Source organism: Saccopteryx leptura, chromosome 4 (assembly GCF_036850995.1).
Source record: "Saccopteryx leptura isolate mSacLep1 chromosome 4, mSacLep1_pri_phased_curated, whole genome shotgun sequence".
In the NCBI taxonomy this organism is placed as follows: Eukaryota; Metazoa; Chordata; class Mammalia; order Chiroptera; family Emballonuridae; genus Saccopteryx; species Saccopteryx leptura.
This window is the reverse complement of record NC_089506.1, coordinates 115,579,950-115,595,161: the sequence shown is the minus strand read 5'-3', so window position 1 is coordinate 115,595,161 and position 15,212 is coordinate 115,579,950. Positions and strand designations below refer to the sequence as shown.

At 38.3% G+C, this 15,212-nt stretch overlaps 1 protein-coding gene and 1 non-coding gene across 2 annotated transcripts in view; one reads left to right on the top strand and one right to left on the bottom strand.

Moving 5' to 3' along the window:
- Positions 1–14,267: 14,267 nt before the first annotated feature.
- Positions 14,268–14,481, bottom strand: LOC136404556 (small nucleolar RNA U3). The gene has a single exon (XR_010751299.1). It is a non-coding gene; the product is annotated as a small nucleolar RNA U3 (small nucleolar RNA).
- DCLK1 (doublecortin like kinase 1) overlaps positions 14,395–15,212 on the top strand; it is a 384,157-nt gene continuing 383,339 nt past the window's right edge. The window contains exon 1 of the mRNA XM_066381031.1: positions 14,395–14,412. The gene's annotated coding sequence lies outside the window, so the exon portion shown is untranslated. The remainder of the gene's footprint in view (positions 14,413–15,212) is intronic.

Sequence of the window (15,212 nt, the reverse complement as noted above, 5' to 3'; positions counted from 1 at the left end):
AAAGCTTTCCAGACCAAAAAAAAAAAAAAAAACAAACACAAAAAACTCAAGGAATTCACTACAACCAAACCAAGGCTGCAAGAAATGCAAAGGGACCTGTTGTAAACAGATCAAAGGAGAAAAAGAATATAGCAAAAGAGGAATACAATATTAAAGAATAAAATGGCAATAAACAACTACATATCAATAATAACCTTAAATGTAAATGGATTAAATGATCCGATCAAAAGACATAAGGTAGCTGCATGGATAAGAAAATAGGACCCATACATATGCTGTCTACAAGAGACAAACCTTAAAAAAAAAGATGCACATAGACTGAAGATAAATGGATGGAAAAAAATATTTCACGCAAATGGAAATGAAAAAAAAGCTGGGGGAGCAATACTTATATCAGACAAAATGGACTTTAAAACAAAGACTATAGTAAGACATAAAAAAGGTCACTATATAATGATAAAGGGAGCAATCCAACAGGAAGATATAACCATTATAAATATCTACGCACCTAATATAGGAGCACCTAAATATATAAAGCAGACTGATGGATTTAAAGAGTGAGATCAAGAGCAATACTATAATAGTAGGGGATGATTTCAATACCCCACTAACATCACTAGATAGATCCTCAAGAAAGAAAATTAACAAAGAAACAGCAGACTTAAAGGACATACTAGATCAACTTGATTTAATAGATATCTTCAGAACCTTTCACCCTAAAGTAGAAGAATATACATTCTTTTCAAGTGCTCATGGTACATTCTCTAGGATAGACCACATGTTAGGGCACAAAAGCGGTCTCAACAAATTTAAGAAGATTGAAATCATATCAAGCTCTTTCTCTGATCATAATGGCATAAAACTAGAAATCAATCAAAACAGAAAAACTGAAAAATACTCAAACACTTGGAAACTAAATAGCACGTTATTAAATAACGAATGGGTAAACAATGAGATCAAATAAGAAATTTAAAAATTCCTAGAAACGAACAATAATGAGCATACATCAACTCAAAATTTATGGGACACAGCAAAAGCAGTCTTGAGAGGGAAGTTCATAGCATTACAGGCATACCTCAAGAAGCTAGAAAAAGCTCAAATAAACAACTTGACCATACATCTAAAAGAACTAGAAAAAGAACAGCAAGTAAAAGAAGCTAGTAGAAGAAAGGAAATAATAAAGATCAGAGCAGAAATAAATGACAAAGAGGCTAAAGAAACAATACAGAGGATCAATGAAACCAGGAGCTGGTTCTTTGAAAAGGTAAACAAGATCAATGAACCTTTAATCAGACTCACCAAGAAAAAAAGAGAGAGGACTCAAATAAATAAGATTAGAAACAAGAGTGGAGAAATAACAACTGACACAACAGAAATACAAAATATTGTAAGAAAATATTATGAAGAACTGTACACCAAAAAACTAGATAACCTAGGTGAAATGGACAAATTCCTTGAAACATATGATCTTCCAAAAATTAATCTGGAAGAATCAGAAAACCTAAACAGACCAATTACAACAAATGAGATTGAAACAGTTATCAAAAGCTCCCAAAAAAGAAAAGTCCTGGGCCTGATGGCTTCACAAGTGAATTCTACCAAAGATTGAAAGAAGAACTAACTCCTATCCTTTTCAAGATATTTCAAAAAATTCAAGAGGAAGGAAGACTTCCAAGCTCCTTTTATGAGGTGAGCATAATTCTGATTCCAAAACCAGGCAAAGACAACACAAAGAAAGAAAATTATAGGCCAATATCCCTGATGAATTTAGATGCAAAAATGCTTAACAAAATATTAGCAAACTGGATCCAGCAATATATGAAAAAATCATACACCATGATCTAGTGGGATTTATTCTTGGGAGGCAAGGCTGGTACAATATTCGCAAATCAATCAATGTGGTTTATCACATAAACAAAAGGAAGGAGAAAAACCACATGATAATTTCAATAGATGCAGAAAAAGCATTTGATAAAATCTAGCACCCATTCATGATCAAAACTCTCAGCAAAGTGGGAATACAGGGAACATACCTCAACCTGATAAAGGTCATCTATGACAAGCCCATATCCAACATCATACTCAATGGGCAAAAATTAAAAGCAGTCCCGTTAAGATCAGGAACAAGGCAGGGGTGCCCGCTTTCACCACTCTTATTCAACATAATTCTGGAAGTCCTAGCCACAGCAATCAGACAAGAAAAAGAAATAAAAGGCATCCAAATTGGAAAAGAAGAAGTAAAACTATCATTATTTTCAGATGATATGATATTGTATATATTGTAGAAAACCCTAAAGTCTCAGTCAAAAAACTACTAGACCTGATAAATGAATTCAGCAAGGTGGCAGGATATAAAATTAATACTCAGAAATCAGAGGCATTTTTATACACTAACAATGAACTGTCGGTAAGGGAAATTAAGAAATCAATCCCCTTTACCATTGCAACCAAAAAAATAAAGTACCTAGGAATAAATTTAACCAGGGAGATTAAAGATTTGTACTCGGAGAATTATAAAACATTGATAAAAGAAATCAGGGAAGATACAAACAAGTGGAAGCATATACCGTGCTCATGATTAGGAAGAATAAACATCATTAAAATGTCTATATTACCCAAAGCAATTTATAAATTCAATGCAATACCAATTAAAATACCAATGAATTACTTCAAAGATATAGAACACATATTCCAAAAATTTATATGGAACCAAAAGAGAACATGAATAGCCTCAGCAATCCTGAAAAGAAAGAATAAAGTGGGAGGTATATCACTTCCTGATATCAAGTTATACTACAAGGTCATTGTACTCAAAACAGCCTGGTACTGGCATAAGAACAGGCATATAGATCAATGGAACAGAACAGAGAACCCAGAAATAAACCCACAGTTCTATGGACAACTGATATTTGACAAAGGAGATAAGGAAATACAATGGAGTAAAGACAGCCTCTTCAAGAAATGGTGTTGGGAAAATGGGAAAGCTACCTGTAAAAAAATGAAACTAGACCACCAACTTACACCACTCACAAAAATCAACTCAAAATGGATAAAAGACTTAAAGGTAAGCCGTAAAACCATAAGCATCTTAGAAGAAAACATAGGCAGTAAGCTCTCTGACATTTCTCGCAGCAATATATTTGCCGATTTGTCTCCACAGTCAAGTGAAATAAAAGACGGGATAAACAAATGGGACTATATCAAACTAAAAAGCTTCTGCACAGCTAAAGACAATAAGAACAGAATAAAAAGACAAACTACACAATGGGAGAATATATTTGACAATGTGTCTGATAAGGGGTTAATAACCAAAATTTATAAAGAACTTGTAAAACCTAATACTAGGAAGATAAACAATCCAATCCACAAATGGGCAAAAGAAATGAATAGACACTTCTCCAAAGAGGACATACAAAGACTTCTGAATTTATGGCCAATAGGCATATAAAAATGCTCAACATCACTATTCATTAGAGAAATGCAAATTAAAACCACAATGAGATATCACCTCACACCAGTCACAATGGCACTCATCAACAAAACAACACAGAATAAGTGCTGGCGAGGATGTGGAGAGAAGGGAACCCTCCTGCACTGCTGGTGGGAATGCAGACTGGTGGAGGCACTGTGGAAAACAGTATGGAGATTCCTCAAAAAATTAAAAATTGAACTGCCTTTTGACCCAGCTATCCCACTTTTAGGAATATATCCCAAGAACACCATAGCACTGTATGAAAAGAAGAAATGCACCCCCATGTTTATGGCAGCCTTGTTCACAATAGCGAAGATCTGGAAACAGCCCAAGTGTTCGTCAGAGGACGAGTGGATTAAAAAGCTTTGGTATGTATATACTATGGAATATTACTCAGCCATAAGAAATGATGACATCGGATCATTTACAACAACATGGATGAACCTTGATAACATTATATGGAGTGAAATAAGTAAATCAGAAAAAACAAAGAACTGTATGATTCCATACATAGGTGGGACATAAAAATGAGACTCAGAGACATGGACAAGAGTGTGGGGGTTATGGGGTGGGGAGGAGGAGAGGGAGGGGGATGGGGGAAGAGAGGGGTACAGAGAAAACCAATTAGAAGATGACAAAAGACAATTGAACTTTGGGTGATGGGAATGCAGCATAAGCCAATGGCATAATAACCTAGAGCTGTTTTCTCTGAACATGTGTACCCTGATTTATCAATGTCACCCCATTAAAATTAATCAAAAAAAAAAAAAAAGAATCTGTCTCAGGGCTAATTCAAGCAGTTAGAAGAATAGTATAAGAATGCTAATTCTGCTTCTCAGGCCACATCCTGCAAAAGGGGCCCCAAGAAAATTGGCGATTTGGCTCTTCTGAATTTGCCAATTGAATTTAAAAATATATAGGTCAGGAATGCCCTGAAATGGAACTAACAATACAAGGGCATAAATTTAAAGGACTTTTAGACACTGGAGCTGATGTATCTGTTATTGCTAAGCTACATTGGCCTCCTTCCTGGCCCACTCATGCAGCAGCCACAGAATTACAAGGTATAGGGCAGAGTAAATCCCCTCAACATAGTTCTAGTTTTTTACATTGGGAAGATTAAGAAGGTCATTCTGGATTTTTTAAGTCTGATGCGCTCCCTGGATAGCCAGTTAATTTGTGGGGTAGAAATGTTTTGAAAAACACGAGAGCGTTGCTTGTCAGTCCTAATGGTTTAGTCAGAACTCAGATGCTCTTCGGGGATTTTTGCCCACTAAGGGACTAGGGAAAGAACAGCGAGGAGTTCTCACCCCCATAGAAATGGCACCCAATACCAGAAGGTGTGGATTAGGCTATCAAAATTTAGCATAGGGGCCTTGGTATCTCCTGCTACCCCAATAGTGCATTGTGCAGACCCAATTACTTTGTAATCAGATAATCCTGTATGGGTAGACCAATGGCCCTTTCTCAGAAGAAACTTAGGGCAGCTGCTCGATTGGTACAAGAGCAGCTACAGCTTGGGCACATAGAACCATCTAATAGCCCATGGAATACACTTCCATATTTTGATCTTCTCGCCTCCTTGATTATCAAGGGGCATAGGCGACCCTTACAGCTTATAGGTTTTGAGCCTCAAAATTATTGTTGTTTCTTTTTTCAAAAGATCAACAGCAATGGCTCTGGGAAACTTCAACTAAATGGCAAATCGCTTTTGCAAATCAATGGACTATAACTGAAACAGTCAACTTAAAATCAGCTCAAAGACTAGAATTATATGCCATTATCATGGCTTTTCAGCATTCACCATATTCCTCCTTTAATCTATATACAGACAGCAAATATTTACTTATGGTGTTTCCACTATAGAGACTGCTGTCTTAGGGACAACTGCTGATGAACTATTTCAGCAGTTCCTCCTTCTTCGAAGACTTGTATGTCAACATAGAGCTCCATGTTTTATAGGACATACTCGAGCTCACTCCATGGTCCCTGGAGCTTTTAGCACAAGGGAATGCCCTTGTTGATCAAGCTACCCAAAAGAAAATTATTTGGAGCAACCATGACAGATCGAGCAATTCAGTTTCATACTATTCATCCCCAGAACGCTGCAACCCTGTGTAAACAGTTTCAACTTTCTCGGGAAGCAGCATGGCAGATTGGAAAATCCTGTCCAAGGGGTCCTATACTACAATCTGCCCCTTCATTTGGAGTTAACCCTCAAGGACTCCTACCAGGACAACTTTGGCAAATGGATGTTACTCATATACCTTCATTTGGCAAATAGTCCTATGTCCACGTTACAGTGGATACCTATTCTGAATTTATAGTAACCTCTGTCAGAACAGGAGAGGCTGCTAAGCATGTTATAGCTCATTGTCTGTGTGCATTTTTCTATTATTGAATTTCCTAAACTGGTTAAACTGACAATGCGCCTGTATATGTAGCAAAAGCATTTACTGTATTTTGTCAAACCTTTCAAATTATGGGTATCTCTTACAATCATTAAAGTCAAGGTATTATCAAAGTGTACCCAGCAAATATTTTAAGGTCAATTTAAAAAAATTTTTAAAGGGGGCAGTCATATCCTGGAACTCCTACGGGTCTACCATATCATGCTGTTCACTTAAAAATTTTTAAATTTCTTTTGAATGCTGATGAACAGGAGACGCCAAATCTTCTCCTGCAAACCTCTACCTTCTTTTATTTGATCCAGCTAATAACACTGTTTTGTCTTTTTCCAAATAGCTCCAGATATACGGAAAAGGTTTATATAGGTGGATGGGGATTCTCAAACCCCTCAGCGAGATCTTGTGAGCATGGCCTTTAAGGTACCAAGAGGCAGAAAAAGCCCAATAGAGATCAAGTGAATTACCAGCTTTTAGGATATGCCCTTAAAGGCTCCAACGCCCCAAAGAAGTCTCATAGAAATCCATCTGGGTACCTGCTTCAATAGTGAAGCAGGTTTACATGCCTTTGTTGTGAGGAAAAGGGACACTGGAAGGTAAACTGCCCCTTTGCTCCTCTAAAGGAGGGTTCAGTCTCTTCCAGCCCTGCTCCAGCCACCCATGACCTAACCTTGCCCAGAATGCTGGGGTTTTCCACTGAAGGCTAAAGGTCCCCGGGGCCGTCGGCCCCATCTATAAGACTGTGGATGAGCCTAGGGTATTTATTCCAAGAAGCAGGTAAACTGATCTCATTTGCACAAGGGCCACTTAACTATGTCTTGCCTGAATAGTCAGGTTTTTTATTCTTCCCTCAAAGATCTCTGTTGTGGCTGTTGATAGTCCTATTTTCTGCTGCTTTGTTCATATATAGTGTTTCCTTTATTCCTCCTACCTCAATGCCCCACTCATATTTCAGGCTGGGACCTACTCTTAATTTAGAGCTCTCTCTCCCCCTTTTGTCAACTTCTATTGTGAATTTACCTTTGCCACCCAGCTTAGTGTATCCCAAGGTTCTCTTTACCAAGCCACAGTTGCAGAGCTCCAGGGAAAAGCACCCTGGTCTCATCTCTCCAGGCAGAGGAGAACAGAGGCTCCATCTCCACACATGCTGCAGATGGCTTTTCCAGTCTACCTGAATCATTACCAGCTAGAAGCAGCGATCATTGGGACTTGGATGTGAGCTGCAAAGTATAGAATTGTGATAACAATTCCAGTGCCATGCGGACTTTTCCTGGATGTGGACTTTTTCTGGACTCCTGCTCCTTGTGACAGCTCCTAACAGACTGAACTGGGGTTGGGTTGCATTCGCAGGGATTTTTAGTGGTGTTAGTGACAACTTGGACTTGGTGAACATGTTAAGGACACTACTCTCTTTTATATATATATATATATGACCAGATAGAGAAGGTGTGGCACATATACACTATGGTATACTACTCAGCCATAAGAAATGATGACATCGGATCATCTACAACAAAATGGTGGTATCTTGATAACATTGTATGGAGTGAAATGGGTAAATCATAAAAAACCAGGAACTGCATGATTTCATACATTGGTGGGACATAAAATGAGACTAAGAGACATGGACAAGAGTGTGGTGGTCATGGGGGGGGGAAGGAGGGGAGGGGTAGGGGAAAGGGCACAAAGAAAACTAGATAGAAGGTGACGGAGGACAATCTGACTTTGGGTGATGGGTATGCAACATAATTGAATAACAAGATAACCTGGACATGTTTTCTTTGAATATATGTACCCTGATTTATTGATGTCACCCCATTAAAATTAATAAAAATTTATGTAAAAAAAATATTGAAAGGTGCCGAAAAGATTATCTTGTGAGATTTACTACTTATTATACTGGAAAGATTTAAGATGTTATTTTAATCCCATAGGGTCTTTGTTAAACAGCCATGGGAGAGAATTTCTACCTTGTTTTTACATTAAAAACAATTTTATGTCTTTTTTGTAATGTCTTAGTTTTTATCTCATTGTCAAGAATGACTTCTGGAGAAATGGATAAATTCCTAGAACAATACAACCTTCCTAGACTGAGTCATAAAGAAACAGAAAGCCTAAAAAGACCGATTAGCAGGGAGGAAATAGAAAAAACTATTTAAAACCTCCCCAAAAATAAAAGTCCAGGCCCAGACAGTTATACTAGCGAATTCTATCAGACATTCAAAGAAGACTTGGTTCCTATTCTACTCAAAGTCTTCCAAAAAATTGAAGAAGAAGCAATACTTCCAAACACATTTTATGAGGCCAACATAACCCTCATACCAAAACCAGGCAAGGACGGCACAAAAAAAGAAAACTACAGACCAATATCTCTAATGAATACAGATGCTAAAATACTAAACAAAATATTGGCAAATCAAATACAACAACATATTAAAAAAAATTATACATCATGATCAAGTGGGATTCATCCCAGAATCTCAAGGATGGTTCGACATACGTAAAACAGTTAACGTAATATACCATATCAACAAAAGAAAGAACAAAAATGACATGATCTTATCAACAGATGCAGAAAAAGCATTCGATAAAATACAACACAACTTTATGTTTAAGACACTCAACAAAATGGGTATAGAAGAAAATATATCAACATGATAAAGGCCATATATGATAAACCATCAGCCAACATCATATTAAAGGGCATAAAACTGAGGACTTTCCCCCTTAAATCAAGAACAAGACAGGGTTGTCCACTCTCTCTACTCTTATTTAACGTGGTGCTAGAAGTTCCGGCCAGAGCAATAAGACAAGAGAAAGAAATAAAAGGCATCCGTATCGGAAAAGAAGAAGTAAAAGTATCACTTTTTGCAGATGATATGATCCTATACATCGAAAACCCCAACCCCTGGCCGGTTGGCTCAGCGGTAGAGTGTCGGCCTGGCGTGCAGAAGTCCCGGGTTCGATTCCCAGCCAGGGCACACAGGAGAAGCGCCCATCTGCTTCTCCACCCCTCCCCCTCTCCTTCCTCTCTGTCTCTCTCTAACCCCTCCCGCAGCCGAGGCTCCATTGGAGCAAAGATGGCCCGGGCGCTGAGGATTGCTCTGTGGCCTCTGCCTCAGGTGCTAGAATGGCTCTGGATGCAACAGAGCGTTGCCCCCTGGTGGGCATGCCGGGGGGGGGGGGGATCCCGGTCGGGTGCATGCGGGAGTCTGTCTGACTGCCTCCCCGTTTCCAGCTTCGGAAAAATGCAAAAAAAAAAATAATAAAAATAAAAAAGAAATAAAACCACATATATATGGTCAAATAATTTTTGATAAAGGGGCCAACAACACACAATGGAGAAAAGAAAGCCTCTTCAATAAATGGTGCTGGGAAAACTGGAAAGCCACATGCAAAAGAATGAAACTTGCCCTGGCCGGTTGGCCCAGCGGTAGAGTGTCGGCCTGGCATGCGGGGGACCCAGGTTCGATTCCCAGCCAGGGCACATAGGAGAAGCGCCCATTTGCTTCTCCACCCCCCACTCCTTCCTCTCTGTCTCTCTCTTCCCCTCCCGCAGCCGAGGCTCCATTGGAGCAAAGATGGCCTGGGCGCTGGGGATGGCTCCTTGGCCTCTGCCCCAGGCGCTAGAGTGGCTCTGGTCACGGCAGAGCGACGCCCCAGAGGGGCAGAGCATCGCCCCCTGGTGGGCAGAGCGTCGCCCCTGGTGGGTGTGCCGGGTGGATCCCGGTCGGGCGCATGCGGGAGTCTGTCTGACTGTCTCTCCCCGTTTCCAGCTTCAGAAAAATACCAGAAAAAAAAAAAAAGAATGAAACTCGACTACAGCTTGTCTCTTTGTACTAAAATTAATTCAAAATGGATCAGAGACCTAAATATAAGTCCTGAAACAATAAAGTACATAGAAGAAGATATAGGTACTAAACTCATAGACCTGGGTTTTAAAGAGCATTTTATGAATTTGACTCCAAAGGCAAGAGAAATGAAGGCAAAGATAAATGAATGGGACTACATCAGACTAAAAAGTTTTTGCTCAGCAAGAAAAACTGACAACAAAATAAACAGACAGCCAACTAAATGGGAAATGATATTTTCAAACAACAGCTCAGATAAGGGCCTAATATCCAAAATATACAAAGAACTCATAAAACTCAACAACAAACAAACAAACAAACAATCCAATAAAAAAATGAGAAGAGGACATGAACAGACACTTCTCCCAGGATGAAATACAAATGGCCAACAGATATATGAAAAGATGCTTATCTTCATTAGTTATTAGAGAAATGCAAATCAAAACTACAATGAGATACCACCTCACATCTGTTAGATTACCTATTTATCAACAAGACAGGTAATAGCAAATGCTGGAGAGGCTGTGGAGAAAAAGGAACCCTCATACACTGTTGGTGGGACTGTAAAGTAGTACAACCATTATGGAAGAAAGTATGGTGGTTCCTCAAAAACTGAAAATAGAACTACCTTATGACCCAGCAATCCCTCTACTGGGTATATATCCCGAAAACTCAGAAACATTGGTACGTAAAGACACATGTAGTCCCATGTTCATTGCAGCATTGTTCACAGTGGCCAAGACATGGAAACAACCAAAAGCCCTTCAATAGAAGACTGGATAAAGAAGATGTGACACATATACACTATGGAATACTACTCAGCCATAAGAAATGATGACTTTGGATCATTTACAGCAAAATGGTGGGATCTTGATAACATTATACAGAGTGAAATAAGTAAATCAGAAAAAACCAAGAACTACATGATTCCATACATTGGTGGGACATAAAAACGAGACTAAGAAACATGGACAAGAGTGTGGTGGTTACCGGGGGTGGGAGGGAGGGGGTCGCGGGAGGGAAGGAGGGAGAGGGGAAGGGGGGGGGAGGGGCACAAAGAAAACTAGATAGAGGGTGACGGAGGACAATCTGACTTTGGATGATGGGTATGCAACATAATTGAATGACAAGAAAACCTGGACATGTTTCTTTGAATATTTATTGATTTACTGATGTCACCCTATTAACATTAATAAAAATTTATATATATATAAAAAAAGAATGACTTTTGGAAAGCCTGACGAGCTGTATCTCAATTGGAAACAAGTGAGCGCATCATTATTTTTATTTTATTTTTGCCTCACTTCTACTGTACTCTACATTCTCACCTTTATTTTGATTATGTAACCTCCAGTGTTAACTTTTATAATCTTATTATATTTTATCTTTTAAGCTGCCTTAAATTCTTTACAAAAAGGATATGATATAAAACCAACAAAATATTTCCAATTTTCTTACTCTTACAAATACTGCAAAGATCAGGTTTCCTGGGAAGGAAATAAAAAAAATTCTGCCTGAAAAGGGTTAGTGCCATCTCAACTTCCTCATCTGGACAATTGGGGGTGGGGGTTTGGCCATCTGGGGTCCCGGGTAAACTCCTGACTTATACTCATCACTGTTCCTGAATCATCTTTATCACTTCCCCTGTGTAAACCCTTGTTTCATCCTCCTTGCTGGCTTTTCAAAGTAGAAGACTTACACACCTTTGTAAGTCTTGTTTCACCTTGATGAAACAAGTTTTTCTATACTCTTTATTAGTTTGTTCATTCATTTCAGGAAATATCTTAATATCCTTAGTCTTACAATTTTTTCTTAAAAGGTAGAATTTTCTATGTATAATATAATGTCACCAGAAAATAATGATAGTTTTACTTCTTATTTTGCAATTTAGATGCCTCTTATTATTTCTTCTTGTCTGATTGCTGTGGCTGGGACTTCCAGTACTATGTTGAATAAAAGTGGTGAAAGGGGGCACCCCTGTCTTTTTTCTGATCTTAAAAGGATTGATTTTAGTTTTTACCCATTGAGTATGATGTTGGCTTTTGGATTGTCATATATGGCCTTTATTATGTTGATGTATATTCCCTCTATTCCCATTTTGCTGAGAGTTTTGATCATAAATGGGTGCTGGATTTTCTCTAATGCTTTTTCTGCATCCATTGATATAATCATGTGATTTTTATCCTTCATTTTGTATATGTGATGAATCACATTTATTGATTTGTGAATGTTGTACCAGCCTTGCCTCCCTGAAATAAATTCCACTTGACATGGTGTATGATCTTTTTAATGTATTGCTGCATGTGGAATTGCTTTTTGAGTATCATATGCTCCAGGGGCTTAATTTTTTTTTTTTTTTTTTCATTTTTCTGAAGCTGGAAACCGGGAGAGACAGTCAGACAGACTCCCGCATGCGCCCGACCGGGATCCACCCGGCACACCCACCAGGGGCGACGCTCTGCCCACCAGGGGGCAATGCTCTGCCCATCCTGGGTGTCGCCATGTTGCGACCAGAACCACTCTAGCGCCTGAGGCAGAGGCCACAGAGCCATCCCCAGCGCCCGGGCCATCTTTGCTCCAATGGAGCCTTGGCTGCGGGAGGGGAAGAGAGAGACAGAGAGGAAGGAGTGGGGGGTGGAGAAGCAAATGGGCGCTTCTCCTGTGTGCCCTGGCCGGGAATCGAACCCGGGTCCTCCAGGGGCTTAATTTTATGTGTTCATTTTCCCTTCAGAATAATCAATCTAAAACATCATTTACTAAAAAGTCTCTCTTTCCCCTTCTAGTCTGCAGTGCCTACTTGTTTCTAAACAACTTTTTATATGCATACTCTTCTGTTTCTGAGTTTTCCATTCCATTTTTTTGTTTTGTACATTTCTGTGTTAAAATCACAGTGTCTTAAATAATATGACTTTGCCAGGTAAGGCAAGTCCCCCAACTTGTTCTTTGTCTTTAGTAGAGTCTTGGCTATTTATTCCATACTATTTATTTTTTCATAGAAATTTTATAATAGCTTATCACATTTCACTAAAATGAAAACAAAGACATAAATATGGCTGGCATTTTTACAGGAACCAAACTAAATTAACAGATCAATTCGGGAAAAAATTACATTTGTATTATTTAATTCATCTTATACCTGAGTGTGTTATATCTGTTTCATTTATTTGTCTTCTGAAATGTTTTTCAACATAATTTTATATTTTTTTTATTAAAATTTTTTTCTTGTTTTCTTTTTTCCAAGAGAGATGAGGGGAGATAGTGAGACAGACTCCTGTATGCATCCCAACCGGGAACCATCTGGCAACCCCCATCTGGGGCCGATGCTCAAGTCAATTGACCACTGGTGCAAGAGAAGAGGAGGGAAAGAGGGGGAGAGGGAGGGGGAGAGAAGCGGATGGTCGCTTCTTCTGTGTGTCCTGACTGGGAATCAAACCTGGGACATCCATATGCCCGGTGGACATTCTATCCACTGAACCAACCAGCCAGGGCCAATTTTATATTTTTATATAGTTCTTATACATTTTTTTAATGCTTATTTCTGGGTATTTTATATTTTTAATGTTATTTTAAATAATATATTAATTACACTTATTAGCTGGTATATAGAATGTAAATGATTTTTGTAAATTCATTCTGTATCATTTTTGCTAAATTATTAATTGTAATAATTTGTCAGTATGGGTTTACCTGAGTTTTCTATTTAGATCAGCGGTTCTCAGACCGATGGTTTTAGGCGACCCTGTGTTTTGGTCGTTCGACCCCCGCTGGGGTCGCGACCCACAGGTTGAGAACCACTGATTTAGATGGTTATATTATCTAAGAGTACTGACAATATTGTTTCTGTTTATCTAGTCTTTATACTTTTAATTTCTTTATCTTACCTTATTATGTTTGAGTAATAATGTAAAAATGAACACTATGTCATATCCTTGATTTTAAATAATGTTTTTAATATTTACTTGGTATGATGCTTGCTGTAGAATTTTGATATTTTTATTACAACTTCTCTTCTATTGCCAATATATTTTTTAATTTATTGGGTTGAAGTTGTTTGCCAAACTACACATTTTTTAAGTGTACAACTCAATATAATACCATTTACACCCCATATTGTGTCCCCCGCCCGAAGCAAAATCTCTTTCTGCCCTTGTTCCCCCACTTTGCCGTCCTTTCCCCACCTCCACCACTCTGCTGTCTGTATCTGTGGGTTATGTGTATATATATATTTGGTTAATCCCTTCACTTTCTTTGATTCAGTTCCCTTGTCCCCCTTCCCTCTGACAACTGTCCATCTGTTCTCTGTGTTCATGCCTCTGTTTCTACTGTTTCTTGGTTTATTGTGTTCACTAGATTCCACAAATAAGTGAGATAAAATGATTATTTGTCTTTCTCTAACTTATTTCACTTATCATAATACTCTCCAGGCCCATCCATGCTGTCACAAAAGGTAAGATTTCCTTCTTTTTGATGGCTATATAGTATTCCATTGTGTAAATGTACCCCAGCTTTTTTTAAATTTATTTTTATTTTTTTTATTCTACCATTCAGACTGCATTCTCTCCCTCTTACTCTCCCAAAGGAAGAGAAGAACGATCATCAATGGCAAAAGGCAGTTGCACAAGCAACACCAAGAGCCGGCTTCACGCTCAGGAGAGAACACTGTAACTCCTCCTCGTGGTTTCGGGTACTCTACACAATCAGAGAAACCTCTCTAGTAACAAACTATAGAAATGATCCCTGAAAGTATAGTCTTCCCCAGCTTTTTTTTTTTAATGTTTACTGTATTGATTTTAGAGATAGAGACAGGAAGGGAGGGAGGGAGAGAGAAACAGGAACATCCATCTGCTCCTGTATGTGCTCTGACTGGAGCTTGAACTGGCAACCTCTGTGCTTCAGGACGATGCTCTAACCAACTGAGCTATCTGGCCAGGGCTGTACCACAGCTTTTTAATCCCCTCATCTACTGATAGATATTTTGGCTGTTTTTATATCTCATATTGCCAAGATATTTTTTTATTATGAATGCAAGTTAAATTTTTATTTAATACATTTTTTTATATTTATGGAGATTTTTATATGATTTTTCTCCCTTTCTCCCTTAAGCTGTTTTAGTGATGAATAAAATAAATTAATTGATTTTTCTTGTTAAAATAATCTTGCATTCCTTAGATTAAACCTTATAGCCCAAGATATGTTTCACATTTTTGTACTGCTGAATTTGTTTTCTGAATTTTTGTATCTATTTCTACATGTGAGATGAGATTATAGTTGCCTTAAAAAGATACTGCTCTTGGGTTTTGATATCTTGGTTTTGCTAGTGCCTTAAGTGAATTGAGGAGAACCTTCATGTTTTTACTCAGGGATAAATTATTTGTTACTTGAATATTTGGCAGAATTTACCTGTGTTTTGTGGGTCTTTTGTTTTTATCGTGGGAAGGTTTTAATCCTGATGCAATTTCTAGTTCTTCTAGAGTCAGATTTGGT